Raw genomic sequence first — 24,708 nt, forward strand, 5'->3', positions numbered from 1 at the left:
ACTACAATTTTCTAATTATCTCCACTGCTGTTTCTATCTTTCTCTGCGTAGTTTACAGCCACCTAGATATCCAACAAGTCCATAGTAAGATGCAAAGCAAAGCAATTATCAAGATTGTAATAGAATGATTTTTTTTTTCGGGATGGAGTTTCGCTCTTGTTGCCCAGGCTGGAGTGCAATGGTGCAATGTCGGCTCACTGTAACCTCCGTCTCCTAAGTTCAAGTGATTCTCCCGCCTCAGCTTCCCGAGTAGCTGGGATTACAGGCATGTGCCACCACGCCCAGCTAATTTGGTATTTTTTTAGAGATGGGATTTCACCATTTTAGCCAGGCTGGTCTTCAACTCCTCACCCTAGGTGATCCACCCACCTCGGCTTCCCAAAGTGTTAGGATTACAGATGTGAGCCACCATGCCCTGCCTAGAAAGAATTTTTAAATTCAGTATAATACTCACCCTGTCAGGGGGTGGGGCAACCTTTAAGCACATCATACTGGTTAATTGTGTCAAAGTCAAAATAAATTATAGAGACAAATCCCTAAATCAAATGCTGTATTTGGGAATCACAAAATTGCAATTCAGGGCATACACACAGACTAGGGTGGTCTTCAGTATGTCCAACGAGCAAACAGAAGTTGGAAGCTTTATTAGAAAGAAAAATGTTACATATTGTTTTGAAATGAGGCTCATTGGCACTGGAGAAGCTGGTTCATTCGCACAATCAGCTTTCACATTCCCTCTTTTGATGAAGATCTTTCTTTCAAAACCTCACTGATCGGCCATCTTAAAGTGAGGCTTCACTGTCACTCCATGCCAGGATGGACCTGTGCCGGTTGTCTTTATCCCATGTCAAGGGAAAGGTAAGGGAGTCTAGATCAGGGACATGGGCCATATTTGAGCCACAAAGAGGACAGAAGGAAAAAAAATTTTGGGCAGGTTTGCCTGGAGTTCAGCATCAAGTTCCATCTTGTTAGTCCCATCTGTATTAGCAATCATCTTGACGCACTGGGCTAACATTATTTTCTTGGGAGAACTGGCTTAACAAATATTAGGCAACAAGTATGGAGCTCAAAGATCATAATTCCAAAATAATTAGCAATTGTTTATTTTATTTTATTTTATTTATTTTATTATTTTATTTTATTTTATTTATTTTATTTTGTTGCAATGGATTCTTGCTCTGTCACCCAGGCTGAAGTGCAGTGGCGTGATCCCGGCTCACTGTAACCTACATCTCCCGGGTTCAAGCGATTCTCCTGCCTCAGCCTCCCGAGTAGCTGGGATTACAGGTGCCCACCAACATGACTGGCTTATTTTTGTCTTTTCAGTAGAGATGGGGTTTCACCATGTTGGCCAGGCTGGTCTCGAACTCCTGACCTCAAATGATCCCCCCTCTTTGGCATCCCAAAGTGCTGGCATTACAGGCGTGAGCCACCACACCCAGCTATAATTAGCAATAGTATAATAAATTTAGTTTGTATAATGGTTTTGAACCAAGATCCCAAGCCTAAGGGCCACCAGCTAAACAAATCAAAAAGCTATGGGGGAATTGAATGAGACCTCTTGTAGTCTTTGAGTAGCATTTGAGGACTGGGTTGAATTAAAGCAGAGTGCCAACTCTAAAGGGACCACTAGGTGAGGTAAAGGATTTGGGCGTCGGGTTCTGTCAAGTGAAAAATGTAGACATTCAGGGGGTAAGAGTCTCATTACGATATGAAGACTTATTCTGACGTCTTGGGAAAAGCTGTCTATAGTGTGGAAACGTCAACTTCTCGTCCTGATTTGTCGTTCGAATGTCTGTGGTTATGGCATTGGACAGTTCGGTGAACTTTTTGTGTGGTCCATACATCAGGCAGCAGACTTGTTCCTTAAAATGTATGCACTTTTATCTTATAGAACTTGTAGATCAAAAATAAAATCCTATCCCCCGCCAACCCGCAACCATTTGAATGGACTTCTTCCTCAGCCAGGGCTCTTTTAAAATTTAACCTGAGAGATGGTTTCAGGCCATGACAGGAAGTGGGGGTCAGGCATGCCTCATTATACCTCTCTGGCATCAACATCAACGCAGACTTTCAGTCTAATAAGAAACATGTTACAACCTAGTCTCTCTGAAGCCTAGTACCTGAAGGCTTCCTCTGCAAATAAGAACTTGGGTCTCCACAATCCTTTATCTTAACCCAGGCATTCCTTTCTGTTGATCCTAGGGTTTTGTTTTGAGATGGAGTCTCTCTCTGTCGCCCAGGCTGGAATGCAATGGGCGGGATCTTGGCTCACTGCAACCTTTGTCTCCCGGGTTCAAGCAATTCTTTTGCCTCCTGTAGCTGGGACCACAGGCGTGGGCCACGACACCCAGCTAATATTTTGTCCTTTTAGTAGAAAAGGGGTTTTGCCATGTCGCTCAGCCTGGTCTTGAACTCCTGGCCTCAAGTGATCTGTCCGCCTCGGCCTCCCAAGGTGCTGGGATTCCAGGGGTGAGCCAACACGCCCGGCCTACTAATTAGGTTTCTTCTTGCTTAGGAAAACTGAGCTTTGAAAGGGTAAGTTTTTAAGTCCATGTAACTTTCTGTATTGCTTTTGAAGTCTGTGGACTATCACTCTGGTTAAATGAGTGACTATTATTTCACAGTGACCCATGATCCTGTTTTGCACAAGTGTTTTGAGCCTTTTAACATCTTTGACAAACTTCCCCAAAACGCAATTCTTTTTTAATTTATCTATTGCTGTTGAACAAACTAATCAAATTCTAATTTAAGTCTTTTTAACCTAAAATTGACTTTGAGATTTACCAGTGAGGCCCCTGGAGAGCCTCAAAGAATGTGTCTCTCATTAGGCTTATTTGATATGTTACATTATATGAAAAACAATGTCAGATAATAAAAAATACTAATTGGTGTTTACATTTACATAGATATATTATTGATGTTAATGTTCAGAAGATCATGTAAAATTTACAGAGGTCTGATGGTCCTGGTGTGATGCCATTAGTCATGATTCTGGTTGTTATCTTAAAATTCTCTCTATAATAGAAATAACTGAATTTCCTTGTCAATTATTGAACTTTCATCGGATTTTAATCGTTACTATTCTAAGCTTTATCATCTACAGTGCTGATTCTTCTCTAAAGGCATCCAGAATCAGATTCATAAAAAATATTTTAACAAGTACTATTGAATATAGATTTGTAATAACTTTCAGATCAATGAACTAAATGAATTATTTTTGAAAACTCTTAACGAAAACTGATGGGTTCATGCAACTGATTATCAAGATCAAGCAGAACAAACATTAATTATATGAGGCTAAATAACCCATAATGTTTTTGTGACCTTTATTTAAAACTTTATTTATTCTTGGGCTGGGTGCAGTGGCTCACACCTCTGATCCCAGCACTTTTGGAGGCTGGAACAGGAGGATCCCTTGAGTGCAGGAGTTCAAGACCAACCTGGGAAATATAGGAGACCCGGTTTCTGAAAGAAATTAAGAAAATAAAACTTTATTTGTTTTTTACCTAAATGTTTTGTTTTCCACATTTAAGAAAATTTTCTGGTGGGATGTGGTGGCTCACTTTGGAAGCCAAGGCAGGAGGATCGCTTGAGCCCCGGAGTTCCAGACCCGATTGGGCAACATGGCAAAACCCTGTCTCTACAAAAACAAAAACAAAAATAAGAAGATTAGCTGGGCATGGTGGCACGCACCTGTGGTCCCAGCTACTTGCAAGGCCGAGGTGGGAGGATCACTTGAGTCGGGACGCAGAGGTTGCAGGGAGCCGTGTTTGCACCATTGCACTCCAGCCTGGGCGACGGGGCACGATCCTTTCTCAAAAAAATGAAAAAAAAAGGAGAAAATTTTCTCTGTTAAACTATCTATAGTTTATAATAATTTTGTGAAGTATACTTTTGTAAACTGAGATGGAAATGTTTGCTTTTTCTTACTACTCAATTCCTCCAGAATTTGAAAACTATTTGTAAATATTCCTATGGCAATATGGTTATTTACACAGGTCCAGTAAAAACCTGCTCTTGGTGCCTCATTCAACTCCAACATGGCAAAAGTCTCCAGCCCTACAGAGAGTCCCTGATTGCTGTTTTCCAGAAATAGGCTGGAAAGGATGGTTACGATAGCACTCACTCCAAGATGGAGTTCCCAAGCTTCATGAATACAGAACTGGATGCCTTCATGAAGAACCAGAGGCCCCCAGTGTCTTTGACCACATGATGAAGAAACTGGACCTCACTAGTGATGGGCAGCTAGATTTCCAAGAATGTCTGCATCTGATGGATGGCATGACTGTCGCTTACCATGACTCTTTTCTCAAGGCTGCCCATTCCAAGAAGCGGATCTGAGGATCCCCTGGGCCTGGTTTCCAAGCCACCCCCTTTCCTTCCAGCCTCACCATCACCATCTCCTCACAGCCCACACGTACCCTGGGCCCAGCACACCCACCACCTCATGCAGGCCCTGCCTGCAGGTAGTAATAAAACCATTCCCTCCTCCGTGCCGCTCCACCGCTCCCCCTCCCCTGTCCCCTTCCTCCCCCTCCCCTGTCCCCTTCCTCCCCCTCCCCTTGCCCTTCTCCCCCCCTTTCCTCCCCTCCCCTCTCCTCTCCTCCGTTCCTCTTCTCTTCTCTCAAGTACACCCACCACCTCATGCAGGCCCTACCTGCAGGTAGTTATAAAACCATACTTCTTTTCTCTTTTCCATCTATCTTTCCTTTTTTTTTTCTTTCTCTCTTTTTTTTTTTTTTTAGCAATGGGGGTCTAGTTATGTTGCCCAGGTTGATCTTGAACTTCTGGGCTCAAGTGGCCTCCTAAAGCTCTGGGATTTTAGGTGTGAGCCATTGCACCTGACCCACCTTTTTTCTAAACACACACACAAAATCTGCTCTCTCTTTATAGACAGATACAATTAAAAACATTGGTTATAGGGCCGGGCATGGTGACTCACACCTGTAATCCCAGCACTTCGGGAGGCTGAGGTGGGTGGATCACCTGAGGTCAGGAGTTTGAGACCAGCCTGGCCAACATGGGGAAACCACATCTCTACTAAAAATTATAAAGAAAAAATGTAGTAGGGCATGGTGGTGTACATGTGTAATCCTAGCTACTCAGGAGGCTGAAGCAGGAGAATTGCTCGAACCCAGGAGGTGGAGGCTGCAGCGAGCTGAGATCTCACCAGTCTGGGTGACAGAGCAAGACTCTGTCTCAAAAAGAAAAAAAAATGGTTATATTACCAAGGCTTTCATCAAAATGCATGGAATGCCTGACTTCAAGTGTGTTTGGCTTTAGAGTGGGTGAATAGAAACGGTCACTTTCTGTCAGGCCCAGGAACCTTAAGAAGGTAGGTGAAATCTAAAGTCGGCCTTGGTTTCACTTTCTATGCTCAAGAGGTTTTTAAATCTGAGATTCCTAAGTGATCAATGTATAGAGAAAAATTATGTTGCTAAAGAAAAGCTCTAATAGACCAGTTATTAGATTGTAGCTCTCTGCATTTTTTCGAGTTCTTGTGTTTTTTTTCTTTTTTTTTTTTCTTTTTGTGTTGTTGTTGTTGTTTTTGAGACAGAGTCTCGCTCTGTCACCAGGCTGGAGTGCAGTGGCGGGATCTCGGCTCACTGCAACCTCTGCCTCCCACATTCAAGCGATGCTCCTGCCTCAGCCTCCCGAGTAGCTGGGACTACAGGTGCATGCCACCACGCCCGGCTAATTTTTGTATTTTCAGTAGAGACGGTGTTTCACCATGTTGGCCGGGATGGTCTCAATCTCTTGACCGCGTGATCTGCCCGCCTCGGCCTCCCAAAGTGGTGGGAATACAGGCCTGAGCCACTGCGCCTGGCCGAGTTCTTGTTATCTACATACAGACTAGACCAGATCCAACTTTTTCCCATAAAATTACTAAAAACAGAAATTGCTCTGTTCCTGAAGCCCGCTGATGAAAAGAGTCAAACTCTGGAAAACACTTGAAGAGACTTATTCTGAGCCAAATAGGAGCGACCATGGCCCGTGACACAGCCTCAGGAGGTCCTGAGTTGCCCAAGGAGGTTGGGGTGCAGCTTGGTTTTACAGATTTTATGGAGACTCAATCAAATACATTTAAGAAATACATTGGTTTGGTCCAGAAAGGCAGGACAACTCGAAGCAGGGGCTTCCAGCTTACAGGTAGATTAAAAAATTTTCTAGTTGACAGTTGGTTGGGTTTTCTAAAAACCTAGGATCCGCCAGGCCTGGTGGCTCATGCCTATAATCCCAGCACTTCGGGAGGCTGAGGCAGATGAATCACCTGAGGTCAGGAGATGGAGACCAGCCTGGCCAACATGGTGAAACCCCGTCTCTACTAAAAATACAAAAAAATTAGCTGGATGTGATGGCGGGTGCCTGTAACCCCAACTACTGGGTAGACTGAGACAGGAGAATTGCTTGAATCCGGGTGGCAGAGGTTACAGTTGGCAGAGAATGCACCATTATACTCCAGCCTGGGCAACAGATCTAGACTCTGTCTCAAAACAAAAACAAACAAACAAACAAAAATGCCTAGGATCAACAGAAAGGAATGCCTGGGTTGAGATAAAGGATTGTGGTGACCCAAGTTCTTATTTGCAGAGGAAGCCTTCAGGTACTAGACTTCAGAGAGACTAGGTTGTAACATGTTTCTTATGAGATTTAAGTCTGTGTTGATATTGATGCCAGAGAGGTATAATGAGGCATGTCTGACCCACAAGTCCTGTCATGGCCTAAAACAGTCTCCCAGGTTAATTTTAAAAGAGCCCTTGCTGAGGGGGACGTCCATTCAGATGGTTAAGGGTGGGGGTGCTTAGGATGCTATTTTTGGTTTACAAATACTCTAAGATAAAAACACCATAATTTTTTTTTTTTTTTTTGAGATGGAGTCTCACACTGTCGCCAAGGCTGGAGTGCAGTGGTGAGATCTCGGCTCACTGCAACCTCTGCTTCCCGCGTTCAAGCGATTCTCCTGCCCAAACCTCTCGAGTAGCTGGGACTACAGGCACGTGACAACATCCCCGGCTAATTTTTTGTATTTTTAGTAGAGGCGGGGTTTCACCGAGTTACCCAGGATGGTCTCTATCTCCTGACCTCGTGATCTGCCCACCTCAGCCTCCCAAAATGCTGGGATTACAGGCATGAACCACTGCACCTAGCCAAACTGCATACATTTTAAGGAACAAGTCTCGTGTCTGATGTATGGACCACACAAAAAGTTCACCAAACTGTCGAATGCCATAACCAGAGAGATTCGAACCACAAATCAGGATGAGAAGTTGACGATTCCACATTGTAGACAGCTTTTCCCAAGATATCAGAATAAGTCTTCATATCATAATGAGACTCTTATCCCCTTAATGTCTACATTTTTCACTTGGCAGACCATGACTCCCAAATCCTTTGATTCACCTAGTGAATCCTTTTTATAGAGTGGTCCCTTTTATAGAGTTGGCACTCTGCTTTAATTCAACCCAGTCCTCAAATGCTACTCAAAGACTATAAGAGGTCTCATTCAATTCCCCCATAGTCTTTTGATTTGTTTAGCTGGTGGCCCTTAGGCTTGGGATCTTAGTTCAAAATCATTGTACAAACTAAATTTATTATACTATTGCTAATTATAGCTGGGTGCAGTGGCTCGCGCCTACCGTCCCAGCACTTTGGGATGCCAAGGAGGGCGGATCACTTGAGGTCAGGAGTTCGAGACCAGCCTGGCCAACATGATGAAACCCTGTCTCTGCTGAAAAGACAAAAATTAGCTGGGCGTGGTGGTGAGCACTTGTAATCCAAGCTACTCGAGAGGCTGAGGCAGGAGATTCGCTTGAACCCAGGAGGTGGAGGTTGCAGTGAGCTGGGATCACGCCACTGCACTCCAGCCTGGGTGACAGAGCAAGACCGCATTGCAATAAAATAAAATAAAATAAAATAAAATAAAATAAAATAAAATAAAATAAAATAACGATAGCTAATTACTTTTGTATTATGATCTTTGAGCTCCATTCTTGTTGCCTGTCTAATATTTGTTAAGCCAGTTCTACCAAGAGGAAAATGTTGGCCTAGTGCTTCAAGATGAATGCTAATATAGATGGGACTAACAAGATGGAATTTGATGCTGAACTCCAGACAAACCTGCCTGATTTTTTTTTTTTTTCCTTCTGGCCTCTTTGTGGCTCAAATATGGCCCATGTCCCTGATCTAGACTCCCTTACCTTTCCCTTGACATGGGACAAAGACAACCGGCCCACGTCCATCCTGGCATGGAGTGACAATGAAGCCTCACTTTAAGATGGTTAATCAGTGAGGTTTTCAAACAAAGATGTTGATCAAAAGAGGGAATGTGAAAGCTGATTGTGTGAATGAAACAGCTTCTCCAGGGCCAATGAGCCTCATTTCAAAACAATATGTAACATTTTTCTTTCTAATAAAATTTCCAACTTCTGTTTGTTCGTTGGACACACTGAAGACCACCCTAGTCCTTGTATATGCCCTGGATTGCAATTTTGTGATTCCTAAATACAGCATTTGATTTAGGGATTTGTCTCTATAATTTATTTTGACTTTGACACAATTAACCAGTATGATGTGTTTAAAGGTCCCCCCGCCCAAACAAGGGGAGTATTATACTGAATTTAAGAATTCTTTCTAGGCAGGGCATGGTGGCTCACGTTTGTAATCCTAATACTTTGGGAGGCCGAGGTGGGCGGATCACCTGGGGTAAGGAGTTCAAGACCAGCCTGGCTAAAATGGTGAAACCGCATATCTACAAAAAATACCAAATTAGCTGGGCGTGGTGGCACATGCCTGTAATCCCAGCTACTCGGGAGGCTGAGGCAGGAGAATCGCTTGAACTCAGGAGACAGAGGTTGCAGTGAGCCGACATCGCACCACTGCACTCCAGCCTGGGCAACAAGAGCGAAACTCTGTCCTGAAAAAAAAAAATCATTCTATTGTAATCCTGAGAATTGCTTTGCTTTGCTTTGCATCTTACTATGGACTTGTTGGATATCTAGGTGGCTGTAAACTACACAGAGAAAGATAGAAACAGCAGTGGAGATAATTAGAAAATTGCAGTGTTACTATAAAACAATAACAAAAGGGGGATATTGTAAGGGTAACTAAACATAAAATTGAATTTTTCCTGTTGCCAAAAGGGAAGAAGAGACCTTTCCCCATTTCACTTTCCTTAGAGCATTTTCTTGAGAAAATTTGTATTTGTAAATTCTTCCTTTGATCTGTAAGCCTCTGGCCATCCTAGAACCCAGGAATGTCTTGAACTTGAACTCCAGGCCTCAAGTGATCCTCCAGCCTCAGCCTCCCAAAGTGTTGGGATTACAGGCGTGAGCCACCATGCCCATCCCCTAGGAATGTCTTTCTTCAGGGCCTTGGAGCCATCTCTTTGAAATGTGAACATTGAGGAAGGTGATGTCCTTGTCTCCCTGTCACCAGAGGAGTTTAGCCTAGGTGCCTCGCTCCAAGCTGTAAGCACCTGGTTGTCACAGAGACATGAGTTTTACTTTTCCTTCAGATAAAGGCAATTAACTAACACAGATGGGTACTCCAGTTACTCGGTGAACTTAGGACTTGCCTGGGAGTATTCAGTTTTCACCCTTGGCTGCTGCTTTACAACTAGGCAAAGTAGCTACATACCTGGACTTTCTGACTTCTGCTACCACTTTTGTGTTTGTTTGTTTGTTTTGTTTTGTTTTTGAGATTGAGTCTCGCTCTGTCGTCCAGGCTGGAGTATAATGGTGAGATCTCAGCTCAGTGCAGCCTCTGCCTCTCGAGGTCAAGCGATTCTCCCACCTCTGCCTCCGGAGTATCTGGGATTACGGGTGCACGTCACCATGCCCACCTAAATCTGTACTTTTAGTAGAGACGGGGTTTCACCATGCTATCCAGGCTGGTCTCGAACTCCTGACCTCACGATCTGCCTGCATCGGCCTCCCAAAGTGCTGGAATTACAGGCGTGAGCCACCACACCTGGCCTCTGCTACCACTTTTGGATTGTATGAAAAACTACACTTCCAAGTGTGGGATCTGGCTTCCCAGACAGCTGCCAAGGGGGCAGATGATGCAATCTAGAAGCGTAGGGGAGCTCGTGCCTGTGGGATAAATTTTGACCGTTAAGAAAAGGAACCAGGAGTGAGAGCCAGGTATGTAAATTCCCTCTCCTCTCCTCTCCTCATGCACCGTTCCAGGCGTGGTTTCTCGGTATAGTCTGTCTAGAGGTGTCCGGAATGGCCCAAATTCTGTTTCCTTGGGAACCTGAGCTAAAACAATGGGCATTCGAACACTCGAAGAGAGTGCTAAGTGTTGTGGAGGACCTAGATCTGGGCAGAGGAAAATTATTGCAATAAGAAAATGGACAATTTGAGGATTTGGAATAGAGGGAAGGACTAGAAGAACCAGTAGTAGAATAGCTTAGGGGTAATAATTTTGGAGAAAAAGGCAGTTCTGGTGATTTTTGCTGTGAACTGCTCAGCTCTGTAAAATATACACTTCTTTCTTTCCATCAGTCTTCTCTATGAAATCTTCCTTTTATAACTCTCTATTGCCTGTGAAGTGATTTTTCTTTTTTTCTTTTTCTTTTTATTTAGAGATAGAAACTCTGTCGCCCAGCCTGGAGTGCAGTGGTGCCACCTTGGCTCACTGCAATCTCTGCCTCCCGAGTTCAAGTGATCCTCCCGTCTCAGCTGCCCTAGTAGCTGGGAATACAGGCGTGCGCCACCAGGCGTGGCTAATTTTTTTTTTATTTTGTATTTTTAGAAGAGATGCGGTTTCACCATCTTGGCCACCCTGGTCTCGAACTCCTGACCTCAGGTGATCTACACACCTCGGCCTACCAAAGTGCTGGGATGACAGGCATGAGCCACCACACCCAGACTATCAGGTTTTGTTTTGTTTTGTTTTGTTTTTGTTTTTGTTTTTTTGAGAATAAAACATATTGAGTCTTGTGCCAAAATGCAGGGGAAGCTGCACCCAGACAGGTAACAAAATATTATATACAGTAATAGATAGCTTTTCTACATACCAATAATAACCATTTAGAAATCCAAATTGAGAAAAATTACACATATATAGTGACAAAAGTACATAAAATATCTAAAACCGGATGATTGGAGCAAGATGGCAGATAGATCCCGTACCCTACCCAACATTCCTTCGAACTTGGAAGTGCAGTGGGAGATCTCGCCACTGCGCTCCAGCCTGGGCGACAGAGTGACATTCTGTCTCAAAAAAAAAAAAAAGAAAAAGAAAAAAACAAATAATAATAATAAAAGTAATGTATCAGAACTTGACGGAACTTCAGACCTTCACTGTAATAGTGAAGGAGAGAAACACATTTGTGGAGAGGGGACCATGTTCACTCTTTATCCCTGATAGACAGATAGTCGGGAGCTTTATATACCCATGGAACCTAAGGAAAAATGTTCCCTGTCATGACTCACAATCTTCCAGCCACCCTTCTTTGCACCTGTCTTGTGGGCTGGGGGACTCAACTTATGGATCCTATCTTCCCAGGGAGAAAGAAAAACCAAATCCTTCGGTATCTCCTTTAGGGTATCCTCTCCTTTATTTGCATGGAGGATAAGGCACTCAATATCTAGTATCGGAATGTTACATTTGTGTAATACAGAACTATATTGGGATAAAATAGAATTTGTTTCCTCTGAGACACAGGTAGAGGTAGGTCCACACTGACCTGGGTGGCAGCCACCTCTTCCTGCAGTGCCAGGCAGGGCATGCTCACAGATCTAGGGAACCTCTTGCTCCTGGAGCCCCCACAACCTCCTTCCTGGCACCCTCTCCCTCTGGTGGCTGTGACAGCCCACACTTGGTCTTGGGTATCCCCTGCTTCTTTGCCTGCCTCTCTTCCGCCCAGGCTGCACATCTCTGTCTCCCACTGTCCCCACTATGTCCACGATTGCCTCTCCCTCCCTGCACTCTCCATCTCTAAGGGCTCCCTGTCTTGGAAAATGAACCCACAACCTCTACCTTGCAACTGGGGACAGAACCCGGGGCTTGTTCAATTCTCCCTCCCTCCACCACACACACCTTTCCTCCTTAATATTTCTAGAGTCAATGAACTCCAAACTCAGCCCCTCCTGCACCTGCCAGCTGTAGAACCTGTGACAAGATGCCTACCATCTGTCTGGGACTCCCTCTCTCATCTATCATATAGGCATAATGATGATAGTGTCCTCCTTCCAAGGCTGGGGAGAACCAGGAGGCCAAGGTGATGGGGTATGAATGGTCAAAAGAGCTCCAATCCTGCCTCCACCCGGGGCTGGTGTTTCAAGTCTGTTGTGTGTGAATGGAGGTTTAATGTCTTCATTCACACACACTGGTTTGTTCTAAAACGGACTCCCCTCTGCCCTTCCTTCCCCACAACTGTTTCACCTCCGCACCTTGCAGTGGTACCTGTGAGAAAGAACTGTCCCATTCCCAAATCATCGTCCCCACCCCAGCCCCCAGGCCCTTGGGTGGTGAGATCCTTGATGGGCAGTCTCATGCTCCTGTCCAGGAGACTTTCCCACCGTTGCTCCTTTGCATGGAGACTAAGTGGACTCTTCTATTCCCTGTGCATCACAGGGTCTACAGTGCACGCATCTTCCTCATCCCTCTGCGTTCCCCAGATGACGATTTCATCTGTGTCTCCTCCTACATACTCCCAAATGGACCGTCCCAGCCCTAGAACCCGAAAATGGTTCAGAGAGCGAAGGCCAAGATGCCCAAACACCTGCTGCAGAATCCTGCTCCAGGACTGAAGTGTATAGTCTCTATCAAAATAAAAACTGGAGGCCAGGTGCGGTGGCTTACGCCTGTAATCCCAATATATTAGGAGGCCAAGGTGGGAGGATTGCCTGAACCCAGGAGGTGGAGACCAGCCTGGGTAACATAGTGAGACTCTCTAGACAAAACCTAAAAAAATCAGTGGGGCGTGATGGTGCATGCCTGTAGTCACAGCTACTCTGGAGGCTGCTGTGGGAGGATCACTTGAGCCCAGGAGTTCAAGGCTGCATTGGGCTATGATCATGCCACTGCACTCTAGCCTGGATAGAGCAAGACCCCATCTCTAGAAGAAACAAACAAACAAACCAAGAAACCCAACAACGGGAAACATCTTCCTCTAGAATGGGGGTCAGAAACATCTGTCTGCCTTGTTCCCTGATGTCTCTCCAGCACCTAGAACAGCGCTCAGCATGAGTATGCACTCATTAGTTTTTTGTTGAATAAGTGACTCGTTTGACACAGCAATTCCACTTCTAAGAATCTTTCCTAAAGAAATATTCATACACATGCAGAGAGCTGTGTGCACAATAATGAGAGGAGCAAACAACTGGGGAACGTTTGCAAATGTTTATTAACTGTCAGTGACTGATAGAGGGGAATCGGATGAGGGGAGTACAAGCAGATGGGAGATGCTTATAGTGTTACTTTGTGTGTGTGTGTGTGTGTGTGTGTGTGTGGTGTGTAAATGCAGAGGAAAAAATCGGAAATTAAACACTCAGACCTCCCCTCAGCAGTCACATCTGGGGAGAGAGGAGGGTAGTGTTGTTCTATGGAGAGAATACCTGACTATACTTGTTTTCTAAGGTAGGTGCATGGATACACAAACCGAAATATGCATTAAGTATGTCTTGCTGATCAGTGAAAATGTTAATATCTAACAGAATGGCACACTGTAAGAAAGTACAACGTAAACTCTAACATCGAACTCTTGGCACACTAAGAAAAATGACGCTCAACTTTTCACTGTTGTGAACACTTGCTTTCACTTGCTGTGCAGCTGATGACGAGGGGTCCGCAGCCATGCCCATGTTCGTGAAAGGTCACCACGTTCTGCTTCTCATCATGGGCATGTGTCGTATCCCCGAGGCTGAGGCAAGAAGAGAGAAGGAAAGTAAGTGGCAGTGAGTTCCCACCACGTGACAACTCAATCTCAACTCCTCCTGACCTGCAGACCCTGCACACTCTGATTCTGTCCTACCTCAGGACCTGCACACGCCTTCCACGGTTCCTCGAAGTGAACCAACTGTTCGTGCCACAGTGACTTCTTCGCCTGGGTTATCCATTCCTAGGCTAGAGGAAGGTGTGGCCCGCATATCAGGGCTGACCTGGGGTTTGGGACCCCACAGCATCCTGGGTAGGGAGCATCACTGGATATACAGGGTAGAGAGTAGAAAGAGCATGGGAAATCGGCCGGGCGCAGTGGCTCATGCCTGTAATCCCAGCACTTTGGGAGACCGAGGCAGGTGGATCCCGAGGTCAGGAGTTCGAGACCAGCCTGACCAACATGGTGAAAGTTCATCTCTACTAAAAACACAAAAATTAGCCGGGTGTGTGGGGTGCACACGTGTAATCCCAGCTACTCAGGTTGCTGAGGCAAGAAAATTGCTTGAACCGGGATGTGGAAGTTGCAGTGAGGCGAAATCGGGCCACCACATCCAGCCTGGGCGACAGAGCAAGAATCCCTCCAAAAAAAAAAAAAAAAGAAAGAAAGAAAGAAAGAAAGAAAGAAAGAAAGAAAGAAAAGAAAGAAAAAGAATGGGAAATCTCATCATTCAGCCTCAATGCTGTACACTAGAAAATTATGAGAAGGGAATGATTTGGGGAGCAAGTGACAGATGGGATACCAGTATCATAACAGAATAGCACATCTGCAGGGATGTGGGGGGTGAGTGGAAGGTTCACTTACGGAGTTACTCGTCGTCTTCTTCAGGGTCGCTGATCTCTTCATAAATCACCAGTTGCTTTCTCTCACGCAGTCTGTGGGTCCAGGCATGTTTCCCCCTTTTGGGTCCTATGATGAAGAAGAGTTGGAAGATGAGGGCTGGGTAGATTGGAGAGTGTTAGGCTCTGTTTTCTCAAAAAAAGGAGATGCCTCCCCCCTCCCAAGTGCCCATGGGCCTTCTTTATCCAGTTTTTCACATTCTCTGGCTTAGAGAGGCTGAGGCCTTAGATCCACACCAACATAGGCCAAATGCCAATTAAAGTTTTAGCTTCTGGCTCCTTCCGTTGTCAGGTTTAGATTCCCAACGTCTTCACTTACAGGAACATTCACCCATACCTCCTTTCATGCTGCACGTATTTGTTAAGGGCACAGAGGCATACCTTGTTTTATGGCACCTCATTTTTATAGTGCTTTGCAGATACTGTAATTTTTTGAGGGGAATTCTCACCAATGTTACACTTTTCTGTTATTAGTATATCTGTTATGGTGATCTGTAATCAGTGAGCTTTGATGTTATTATTGCAATTGTTTTTGTTGTTTTTTAGTCTTTAAAATAGTTTATTTTTGTGGATATACAGTAGGTGTACATACTTATGGGGTATGTGAGATGTTTTGATACATGTATGCAATGCGTAATAATCACATCATGGAAAATAGGGTATCCATCCCCTCAACCACTTATCCTTGTGTTACAAACAATCCATTTACACTGTGTTAGTTTTTTTAAATGTGCAATTAGGTTATTATTGACAATAATCACCCTGTTGTGGGTAATTGTTTTAGGGGTAACAGGAACTGCACCCACAGAAGATGACGAACTTAATTGATCAATGTTGTGTGTGTTCTGACTGCTCCACCGAAGAGCTCTTCCTTGCCTACCTTCCTTTTCTTGGGCCTCCCTATTTCTTGAGACACAGCAATACTGAAATTAGGACAATGAACAACCCTACAATGGCCACTAAGTGTTCAAAGGAAGGGAAGAGTCGCATGTCTCTCACTCTAAATCACAAGCTAGAAATGGCTAAGCTTAGTGAGGAAGGCACGCTGAAAGCCAAGACAGGCTGAAAGCTCGGCCTCTTCCACCAAACAGCCAAGCTGTGATTGCAAAGGAAAAGTTCTTGAAGGAAATAATAGTATATAATGCAAAGGAAAGGTCTTGAAGGAAATAATAATACTAATACTCCAGTGAACACACGAATAAGAAAGTAAAGCAGCCTTACTGCTGAAATAGAGGAAGATTGCGTGGTCAGGACAGACCATGAAACCAGCCACAACATTCCCTTAAGCCAAAGTCTAATTCAGAGCAAGACCAGAACTCTCTTCACATCCATGAAAGCTGAGAGAGGTGAAGAAGCTGCAGGAGAAACATGTGAAGCTAGTAGAAGTTGATTCGTGAGGTTTAAGGAAAGAAGCCATCTCCATAACGTAAAAGTGCAAGGTGAAGCAGCAAACCCTGATGGAGAAGCTGCAGCAAGTTATCCAGGAGATCTAGCTAAGATCACTGATGAAGATGGCTACACGAAACAACAGATTTTCAATGTAGATAAAATAGCCTTCTATTGGAAGGAGATGCCATCTAGGACTTTCATAGCTAGAGAGGATTGACTCCAACTTTGAAAGAAGTTCTACTGTGGGTAAAATGCTATCCAGTAGCATCACACACTACAGGGAAATCTTTCATGAAAGGGAGAGCTAATCAATGTGGCAAATTTCACTGTTGTGTTCTTTTAAGAAACTGCCACAGCCACTCCAATCTTCAGCAACCACCACCTTGATCAGCCAGCAGCCATCAACACCGAGGCAAGACCCTCCACCAGCAAAAAGAGTGTGACTCACTGAAGGCTCAGAAGATTGTTAGCATTTTTTATCAATGAATTATTTTAAAATTAAGGTATGTACATTTTTAGACAATGCTATTGCACACTTAGTAGAGTACACTATAGTGTAAACGTAATGTTTTTATGCACTGCGAAACGACAATAACAAAAAAAATGTGTGACTCACTTTATTGCAGTGGTCTGGAACCAAACCTGCAATATCTCTGAAGTACACCTGATTGGGTATCAGGCATTGAGCTGCGTAAGACATGATCCCAGGTAATTACAGATAGAATTGCTTGAGCACCTTTCATGTCAACAGGCCTTCTAGACTAAATATAATGTCTCCAAACAATTTTTGAACTATGATTCTTTACTTCCATCGTATGGACTGGGAATCTGGAGCTGAGAAAATTTGGAAGACTTGCCCCAAGTCACGTGGTTTGTATATGGATGACAACTCCACTCTGTGTCTCTGGAAGTCATGTCTAACATCTCTTCTGGAGCTGGGCGAGCTCCTCAGCCCAGCCGGGACCCAGGCTTGTCTGGGGTCCGTGCCACACACCCAATCCACACACCTGAACATAGCCAGGAAAGCCAGAGGGTTTGTTCCCGAATTGTTTCCTCTTACCAGATCTCTTGTGAATCTTCTAGAGGTATTTGCTTCTCCTGGGTGGGCACAGCTGCTTCGGGTCGTTTTGTGGGGCAGATGTTTCTGGCACTCCCTTCTAATCATTTCCTTCCTCTGCTGGCTTCTTGGGCATGATCTTTATAATGTGAAGGTCACAGATAAACAGAATCAGTGCCATTTCTATAGTGCTTTAGAGCTTACAAAGCGTCTTCGCATGCATTACCTTAATCAACGTTCTCAACAAAGCTGGGAGAGTTACACTTGCCTAAATTAGGAGAAACCTGGGAGGGGAGGTTAGAAGGGAAAGGATTGGCCTAAATGAATGGGGTTTCCAGGGATAGAATGCTTATCTTCACACTCTTTTAAGACTGACATTCTTGCAAACAGCAAAAATCTCCATGTAATTGAGAGTGTGATATACAGAAGATTTGGAGCATAGCATTCTAAGAATTCACAGGTCTACAAAAGGAAGAGCTTCTATAAAATACAAGGGATCCCATATAAGCTCTTAGCTGCTGGGAGGGTAAATGTAAAAACATAGGGAGGGGACAAAACACTGCTGGGAAAGATGGTGTAGGGAGAGGAATACAGGGAAGGGAGAGGGAAAGAAATGGCTTGCTGAAATTAATCCAGGCAGCAAAGAAAGCAGTACCAGATCTGGCATACCAGCCTACCGAGGCACCAACATTGAATGTGGAATTCAGTGAGGTGGTACCCATATCAGTTCTGGTTGCACTGGGATGGGTCACTGACCAACAGTCTTAAGCTACATTTATTCAGCTTCCTCACTTATGAAATAGTGAACAATACATGTAAAATAGGCTAAGGGAAAGTCCTCTCTGAGCTTATAAACACTGTTTAAATGTAGTAATAATAACAATTAATACCTTTCATGATCCTTCTTTGAATTTGGCCTCCATACTGGCAACCCAATCCCCATCCCTTTACCCTCTAAACCGGAATTGAATATGTACTTGTGGAGTCACTCATTCAGGGGCCTCCAAGGAAACCCCTGGGCTGGGACTGGGGTTTCTCGGATGCACCAGGTGTAGACAAAGCCCTCAAGGAGCTCACAGTAGGGAGGGGCCCACAGTCAAACCTATTCCTAAGCCATGTGAGTGGCCCCGGTAACAGAAGAGAGGCCAGCTGGTCCTTCCTGTTGCGAGAGTGGGTGTCTCAATGGAAGCACCAGCAGGCCCTATGGGGTGAAGCCCTAGTGAGCAACATCTGAACTTCATAAACAAATGCAAACGTGAATGAGCTTTAAATGGCTTGGAGCTCTGGATCAGACTACCACTGCCACTGCACCTCAGGAAAATTCTCTAACATCTCTGTACCACGATAGTCTCATGTTATTATTATTTTGCTGATAACTATAATCTAAAACATGAACTATGATTCTTTACTTCCATTTCATGGCCCAGGAGTCTGGAGCTCAGAGAACTTAGAAGATTTGCGCCAAGTCACATGGCTTTTGTGTGGATGACAACTGAAATGTATGAGGCGTTATTATTTGGAGATAATAATAGAAACAACGTCATAGACGTATTCTTAAGGATTAAATAAATTAATCCATGTAACCTGCTTAGAATATCTGGCATCACTATGAAAACAAAAGAAGTGTTAAGGATTACAACTGTCAGTGTTATCAAGCCGTCAATGCTACATCAGGTGTTGTGATAGACATGGGAAAAAGAGACAGTGAGGGCATTTTTGATATTTTCCCACTCTTACCAGTTTTTGCGTCCATGGAGGGACAAAGGTTCTCTGGTCATTTAGATTTGAGAGATACTCACCTTCGGGAAGATTCTCTAGAGTCTGCCGAAAGTCATCTGAGGACATTCAACTGAAAGAGAATACATCAGAATTTTTCCTTGTTGGTAAAGATTTCCAAAAAGTGCTGGGATTACAGGCCTGAGCCACTGCACCCAGCGTTGTCTAAGCTATTGAAAATTTGTTACAGCTGCAATAAAAAATGAATGCACATAGAAACATTTATTAGTGAAACAAAATAGAAAGTCAAGAAACAGACTAATCTATACGCAAATTTCAGCATGCATTTTCAAACAGTGGGCAAAAGATGATGGGTTGTATAATAAATGATTGCTTGACAAGTGTCTATCTATTTGAAAAAATAAAGATTAAATCCTTACTTTAAACCACATAAAATAATAAATTCTAAAAAAATCAGTTACTTAAACGTGAAAATGTGAAGTCATAAAGAACTAGATGAAAATTTAGGAAAATATTACAGTGTAAGACATCTTGAGGTGTCATAGGCACTTCCTGATATTACACTAAGGCTATGAACAATGAATCTGACATAACGATGTAAAAATTAAAGTATCATCTAATTCAAAAAACACCACAAAACTGTTTAAAAAGGCAAATGTTGGGGAAATTGGTGAAGCATCCTCAATAAATTAACAGTAACCATCTCTAATATACAACAAAGCTTTTGCATATCAGTAAGAGAAACTGGAACAACCCAATGAAAAAATGTGTTCAGGCATGGCACTACTTCACCGTATAGCAGAAAAGGATTATGAAATAGAAAGTATGAAATGAAAATAATAAAGGAAATGGAGGATAGAGCCCAGAGGTTTCAACGTTCATCCAGTAGAAGTTGCAGAGGTAGAGAACAGAAAGACTGGACCAGGCGCCGTGGCTCATGCTTGTAATCCCAGCCCTTTGGAGGCTGAGGCAGGCACATCACCTAAGGTCAGGAGTTTGAGACCAGACTGGCCAACATGGCGAAACCCCGTCTCTACTGAAAATACAAAAATTAGCCCGGTGTGGTGGTGGGCGCCTGAAATCCCAACTATGTAGAAGCCTGAGGCAGGAGAATCACTTGAACCCGGGAGGCAGAGGTTGCAGTGAGCTGAGATTGTGCCACTGCACTCCAGCCTGGATGACAGAGCAAAACTCCGACTCAAAAAGGAAAAAAAAAAAAAAAAAGAGTAGAAAGACTGTAGAGAAGGCGGTACTTGAAGAAATAATGTTCTAGAATTTTCTCAACTGAACAAACACATGAATCTTCAAACTGAAAAAAGTCACCTAGTTCTGAACCTGATTAACACACAGGCGCACACACACACACACACACACACACACACTCACACATATACGCACACACTCCCTAGGAGTAAAATTTCTAGGATAAAGATAAAATCCTGAAAGGCCCCAGAGAGAAAGAGAGAAAAGAGAATGCAATGGAGAAGTTTTTCAAGGAGCTGATTAAAAATAACTCTGGGCCAGGCACAGTGGCTCACGCCTGTAGTCCCAGCACTTTGGTAGGCCAAGATGGGAGGACAGCTTGAACTCAGGAAATTGAGACCAGCCTGGCCAACAAGGCAAAACCCATCTCTACAAAAAACACAACAAGTAGCCAGGTGTGGTGCCACGTGCCTGTAGTCCCAGCTACTTGGGAGGCTGAGGCAGGAGAATCACTTGAGTCCGGGAGGTGGAAATTGCTGTGAGCCGAGATGGTGCCACTGCATTCCAGCCTGGGTGACAGAGCCTGACACTGTCTCAAAAAACAAAACAAAACAAGACAAAAACAAACAAAAAAGTTGAACCTAGATATCTATATACAGCCAGGATAATCCAAAATGAGGGAGAAAATATTTCAGAAAATTCATGACACATATACCCTTCAGAAATCATTGTTGGTATACAGGTCTATGAGAAGAGAAAAGTAAATTTAAGAGGAAGGAGATGATTTTAACAAGCAATGATGAGAAGAAAACCAGTAAAATTTATTAAAAAGTGTAAACTTTTGATTGTAAACTTAAAAAATTATAGTCTTGAAATAAAATTCCAGGTATTATAAACATGGAAGATGGGAGGAGGGACAGGAAAAAAAAGAGAAGTTCTTTTGGTGTTCAGGGAATGTATACAGATGTTTATGAATGATAGAACGGTAGAATGGTAAAAGGCACTAGCATTAAATTTTGTTTTATTTTAGACAGGGCCTCACTCTGATGCCCAGGCTAGAGTTCCATAGCACAATCATGGCTCACTGCAGCCCCAGCCTCCTCAGTTCAAGTGACCCTCCTGCCTCAGCCTCCCATGTAGCTGGGACTACAGGTGTGCACCACCATGCCTGGGTAACTAAAAAAAATTTTTTTTGGTGGAGACAGGGTCTTGCTATGTTGCCCAGGCTGACCTCGAACTCTGGACCTCGAGCAATCCTCCCACATCAGCCTCTCAAAGTGGTGGGATTATAGGAGTGAGTCACTGTGCCCACTTAACGCTAGTATTTTAGAGTACAAACTCTGGAACCAGACAGCTTGGGTGCAGTTTCTGGCTTCTCAACTTATTAAGCTATGTGACCTTGTGTAAGTCATATAACCTTTCCGTGTCTCAGGCTACTCAAGAGTAAACTGGGGACAACCACACTATCTAGCTCACTTGATTGCTATGATTAAATGGGCAAATACATGTAAAGCACTTAGAATAGTGCCTGTCATGTGGTTAAGTTAGTATATATCTTTTAGGTGTTGTTAGTAATGACTTCAAATTACTTTTAAAATGTAAAGGCATATCGGGTTCAAGAAGAAGATGGTGAACCAGGAATAGCTGCCGGCTTCTTTCCCAAACCAAACCCTGCAGATGCCACAGACGAAGTGGGAAGTGGTTGGAGTTCAGAACAGTTCCTGTAACAAAACCCTTGATGGTTTAGCCCCACTGGGGGATGAGATGGCTTCGAGTGGGAAAAGGTCAGAGGCCACAGATGGAGGATCAGCCCAGGTGGAGCTTTCTAAGTTGCATTCTTGTTTTCTCCTCGTTTTCTAGAAGGCTTATTACCTGTTCTGTAAACATATAGAGCAGACACTTGGCAGGGCTGGCCCAGTGCTAGCCCAAAGTGGCCTGATAACATTAAAGAATAAGGGGCTTGGGAAGCTCCTAGAAAAAGTGCAGACTCATCAAAGCTGGCCAGTAACTGAGCATTCCTTTCCTACCTCTCCCTCTGCCCTCTGAGCTGGGCGATTACAACCAATATCATCCACCTGTAGACTCCCTCCACACTGTAAGGCAGAAATCCTGTAAGGGTCTCTGGGGGCTCATAGGCTAGGGACTGGAAGAAGAATTGGCTCAGCTCAGCTCTAGAGGCTCCGTATCCTACGACCTATCAATCCAGAAACCCTGAAACTCATGTGGAGTGTCTGGACTGACACACCTTCCCAGGAAAAAAGAGTTATACAGAAAAACTATCGGATAGGCCGGGCGTGGTGGCTCACGCCTGTAATCCCAGCACTTTGGAAGGCAGAGGTGGGAGGATAACCTGAGGTCAGGAGTTCGAGAACAGCCAGGTATTTTTGGTAGAGACGGGGTTTCACCATGTTAGCCAGGATGGTCTCGGTCTCCTGACCTCGTGATCCGCCCACCTCGGCCTCCCAAAGTGCTGGGATTACAGGCGTGAGCCACCGCGCCTGGCCTTCGCAAGCTCTTTTTACTCCCTGCCCTGTATATCCAAGGATGCTCCCTACCCAGGATGCTGTGGGTTCCCGAACCCCAGGTCAGCCCTGTATGTGGGCCACACCTTCCTCTAGCCTAAGGATGGATAACCCAGGCGAAGAAGTCACTGTGGCATGAGCGGATGGTTCACTTCAAGGAACCATGGAAGGCTTGTGCAGGTCCTGGGGTAGGGCAGAATCAGAGTGTGCAGGGTCTGCAGGTCAGGAGGAGTTGAGATTGAGTTATCAGGCAGTGGGAACTCACTGCCACTTACTTTCCTTCTCTCTTCTTGCCTCAGCCTCAGGGATACGACACATGCCCATGATGAGAAGCAGAATGTGGTGACCTTTCACGAACATGGGCATGGCTGCGGACTCCTCGTCATCAGGTGTATAGCAAGTGAAAGCAAGTGTTCACAACAGTGAAAAGTTGAGCGTCATTTTTCTTAGTGTGCCAAGAGTTCGATGTTAGTGTTTCCGTTGTTTTTTCTTGCAGTGTGCCATTCTGTTAGACATTAGCGTTTTCGTTGATGAGCAAGACATGCTTAATGCATATTTCGGCTTGTGTATCCATGCACCTACGTCAGAAAGCAAGTATAGTCAGGTATTCTCTCCATAGAACAGCACTACCCTCCTCTCTCCCCAGATGTGACTCCTGAGGGCAGATCTGAGTGTTTAATTTCCGATTTTCCCCTCTGCATTTACACACCAGACACACAAACACACACACACAGACACACACACACACAGACACACCAAGTACCAGTATAAGCATCTCCCATATGCTTTTCCCCATTGCCATGAGTCCTAGTCAAGCCCCCCTCAATTTGTTTCCTGTTCAGCATGTACTCCCCTCCTCGGATTCCCCGTATCAGTCACAGACAGTTAATAAACCTTTGCAAACGTTCCCCAGTTGTTTGCTCCTCTCATTAATGTGCACACAGGTCTCTGCACGTGTGTGAATATTTCTTTAGGAAGGATTCTTAGAAGTTGAATTGCTGTGTCAAAGGAGTCATTTATTCAACAAAACACTAATGAGTGTGTTCTCGTGCTGAGTGCTGTTCTAGGTGCTGGAGAGACATCAGGGAACAAGGCAGACAGATGTTCCTGACCCCCATTCCAGAGGAGGATGTTTCCAGTTGTTGGGTTTCTTTGTTTGTTTGTTTTTTCTAGAGAAGGGGTCTTGCACTGCCCAGGCTAAAGTGCAGTGGCATGATCATAGTTCAATGCAGCCTTGAACTCGTGGGCTCAAGTGATCCTCCCACCTTAGCCTCCAGAGAAGCTGTGACTACAGGCATGCACCATCATGACCCACTAAGTTTTTTAAGGTTTTGTCAAGAAAGTCTCTCTATGTTACCCAGGCTGGGCTTAAACTCCTGGGCCAAAGCAATCCTCCCACCATGGTCTCCTAAAGTGTTGGGATTACAGGCGTGAGCCGCAGCACCTGTCCTCCAGTTTTTATTTTGATACAGACTATACACTTCAGTCCTGGAGCAGGATTCTGCAGCAGGTGGTTGGGCATCTTGGCCTTCGCTCTCTGAATGATTTTCGGTTTCAAGGTCTGGGACGGTCCATTTGGGTGGATGTGGGAGGAGACACAGATGAAATCGTCATCTGGGGAACGTGGAAGCATCAGGCAGATGCGTGCACTGTAGACCCTGTGATGGACAGGGAATAGAAGAGTCCACTTAGTCTCCATGCAGGGGAGCAATTGGTGGGAAAGTCTCCTGGACAGAAGCATGAGAGCGCCCATCAAGGGTCTCACCAACCAAGGGCCTGGGGGCTGGGGTGGGGATGATGATTTGGGAATGGGACAGTTCTTTCTCACAGGTACCATTGCACGGTACAGAGGTGAAACAGTTGTGGGGAAGGGAAGGGCAGACAGGAGTCTATTTTAGAACAAACCATTGCGTGTCAATGGAGACATCAAAGCTCCATTCACACACAATGGACTTGAAACAGCAGCCCCAGGTGGAGGCAGGGTTGCAGCTGTTTTGACCATCCATAGCCCATCACCTTGGCCTCCTGGTTCTCCCCAGCCTTAGAAGGAGGACACTATCATCATTATGCCTA

The 24,708-nt window shown here is 44.5% G+C and overlaps 1 protein-coding gene and 2 pseudogenes across 3 annotated transcripts in view; 2 read left to right on the forward strand and 1 right to left on the reverse strand.

Annotated features, from left to right (window-relative positions):
• The window catches only part of LOC129529923 (protein SSX2), a 38,611-nt gene extending 15,608 nt beyond the window's left edge, over positions 1 to 23,003 (forward strand). For all 3 annotated transcript variants that reach the window (XR_010132470.1, XR_008675443.2, XM_055375987.2), the window contains exon 8: positions 22,935 to 23,003. The gene's annotated coding sequence lies outside the window, so the exon portion shown is untranslated. The remainder of the gene's footprint in view (positions 1 to 22,934) is intronic.
• Positions 4,044 to 4,344, forward strand: LOC129529924 (protein S100-A11-like; annotated as a pseudogene).
• On the reverse strand, positions 14,697 to 24,641 carry LOC129529811 (protein SSX2-like; annotated as a pseudogene).
• Between the last annotated feature and the right edge of the window lie 67 nt (positions 24,642 to 24,708).

Source organism: Gorilla gorilla, chromosome X, assembly GCF_029281585.2.
Source record: "Gorilla gorilla gorilla isolate KB3781 chromosome X, NHGRI_mGorGor1-v2.1_pri, whole genome shotgun sequence".
NCBI classification, from domain to species: domain Eukaryota; kingdom Metazoa; phylum Chordata; class Mammalia; order Primates; family Hominidae; genus Gorilla; species Gorilla gorilla.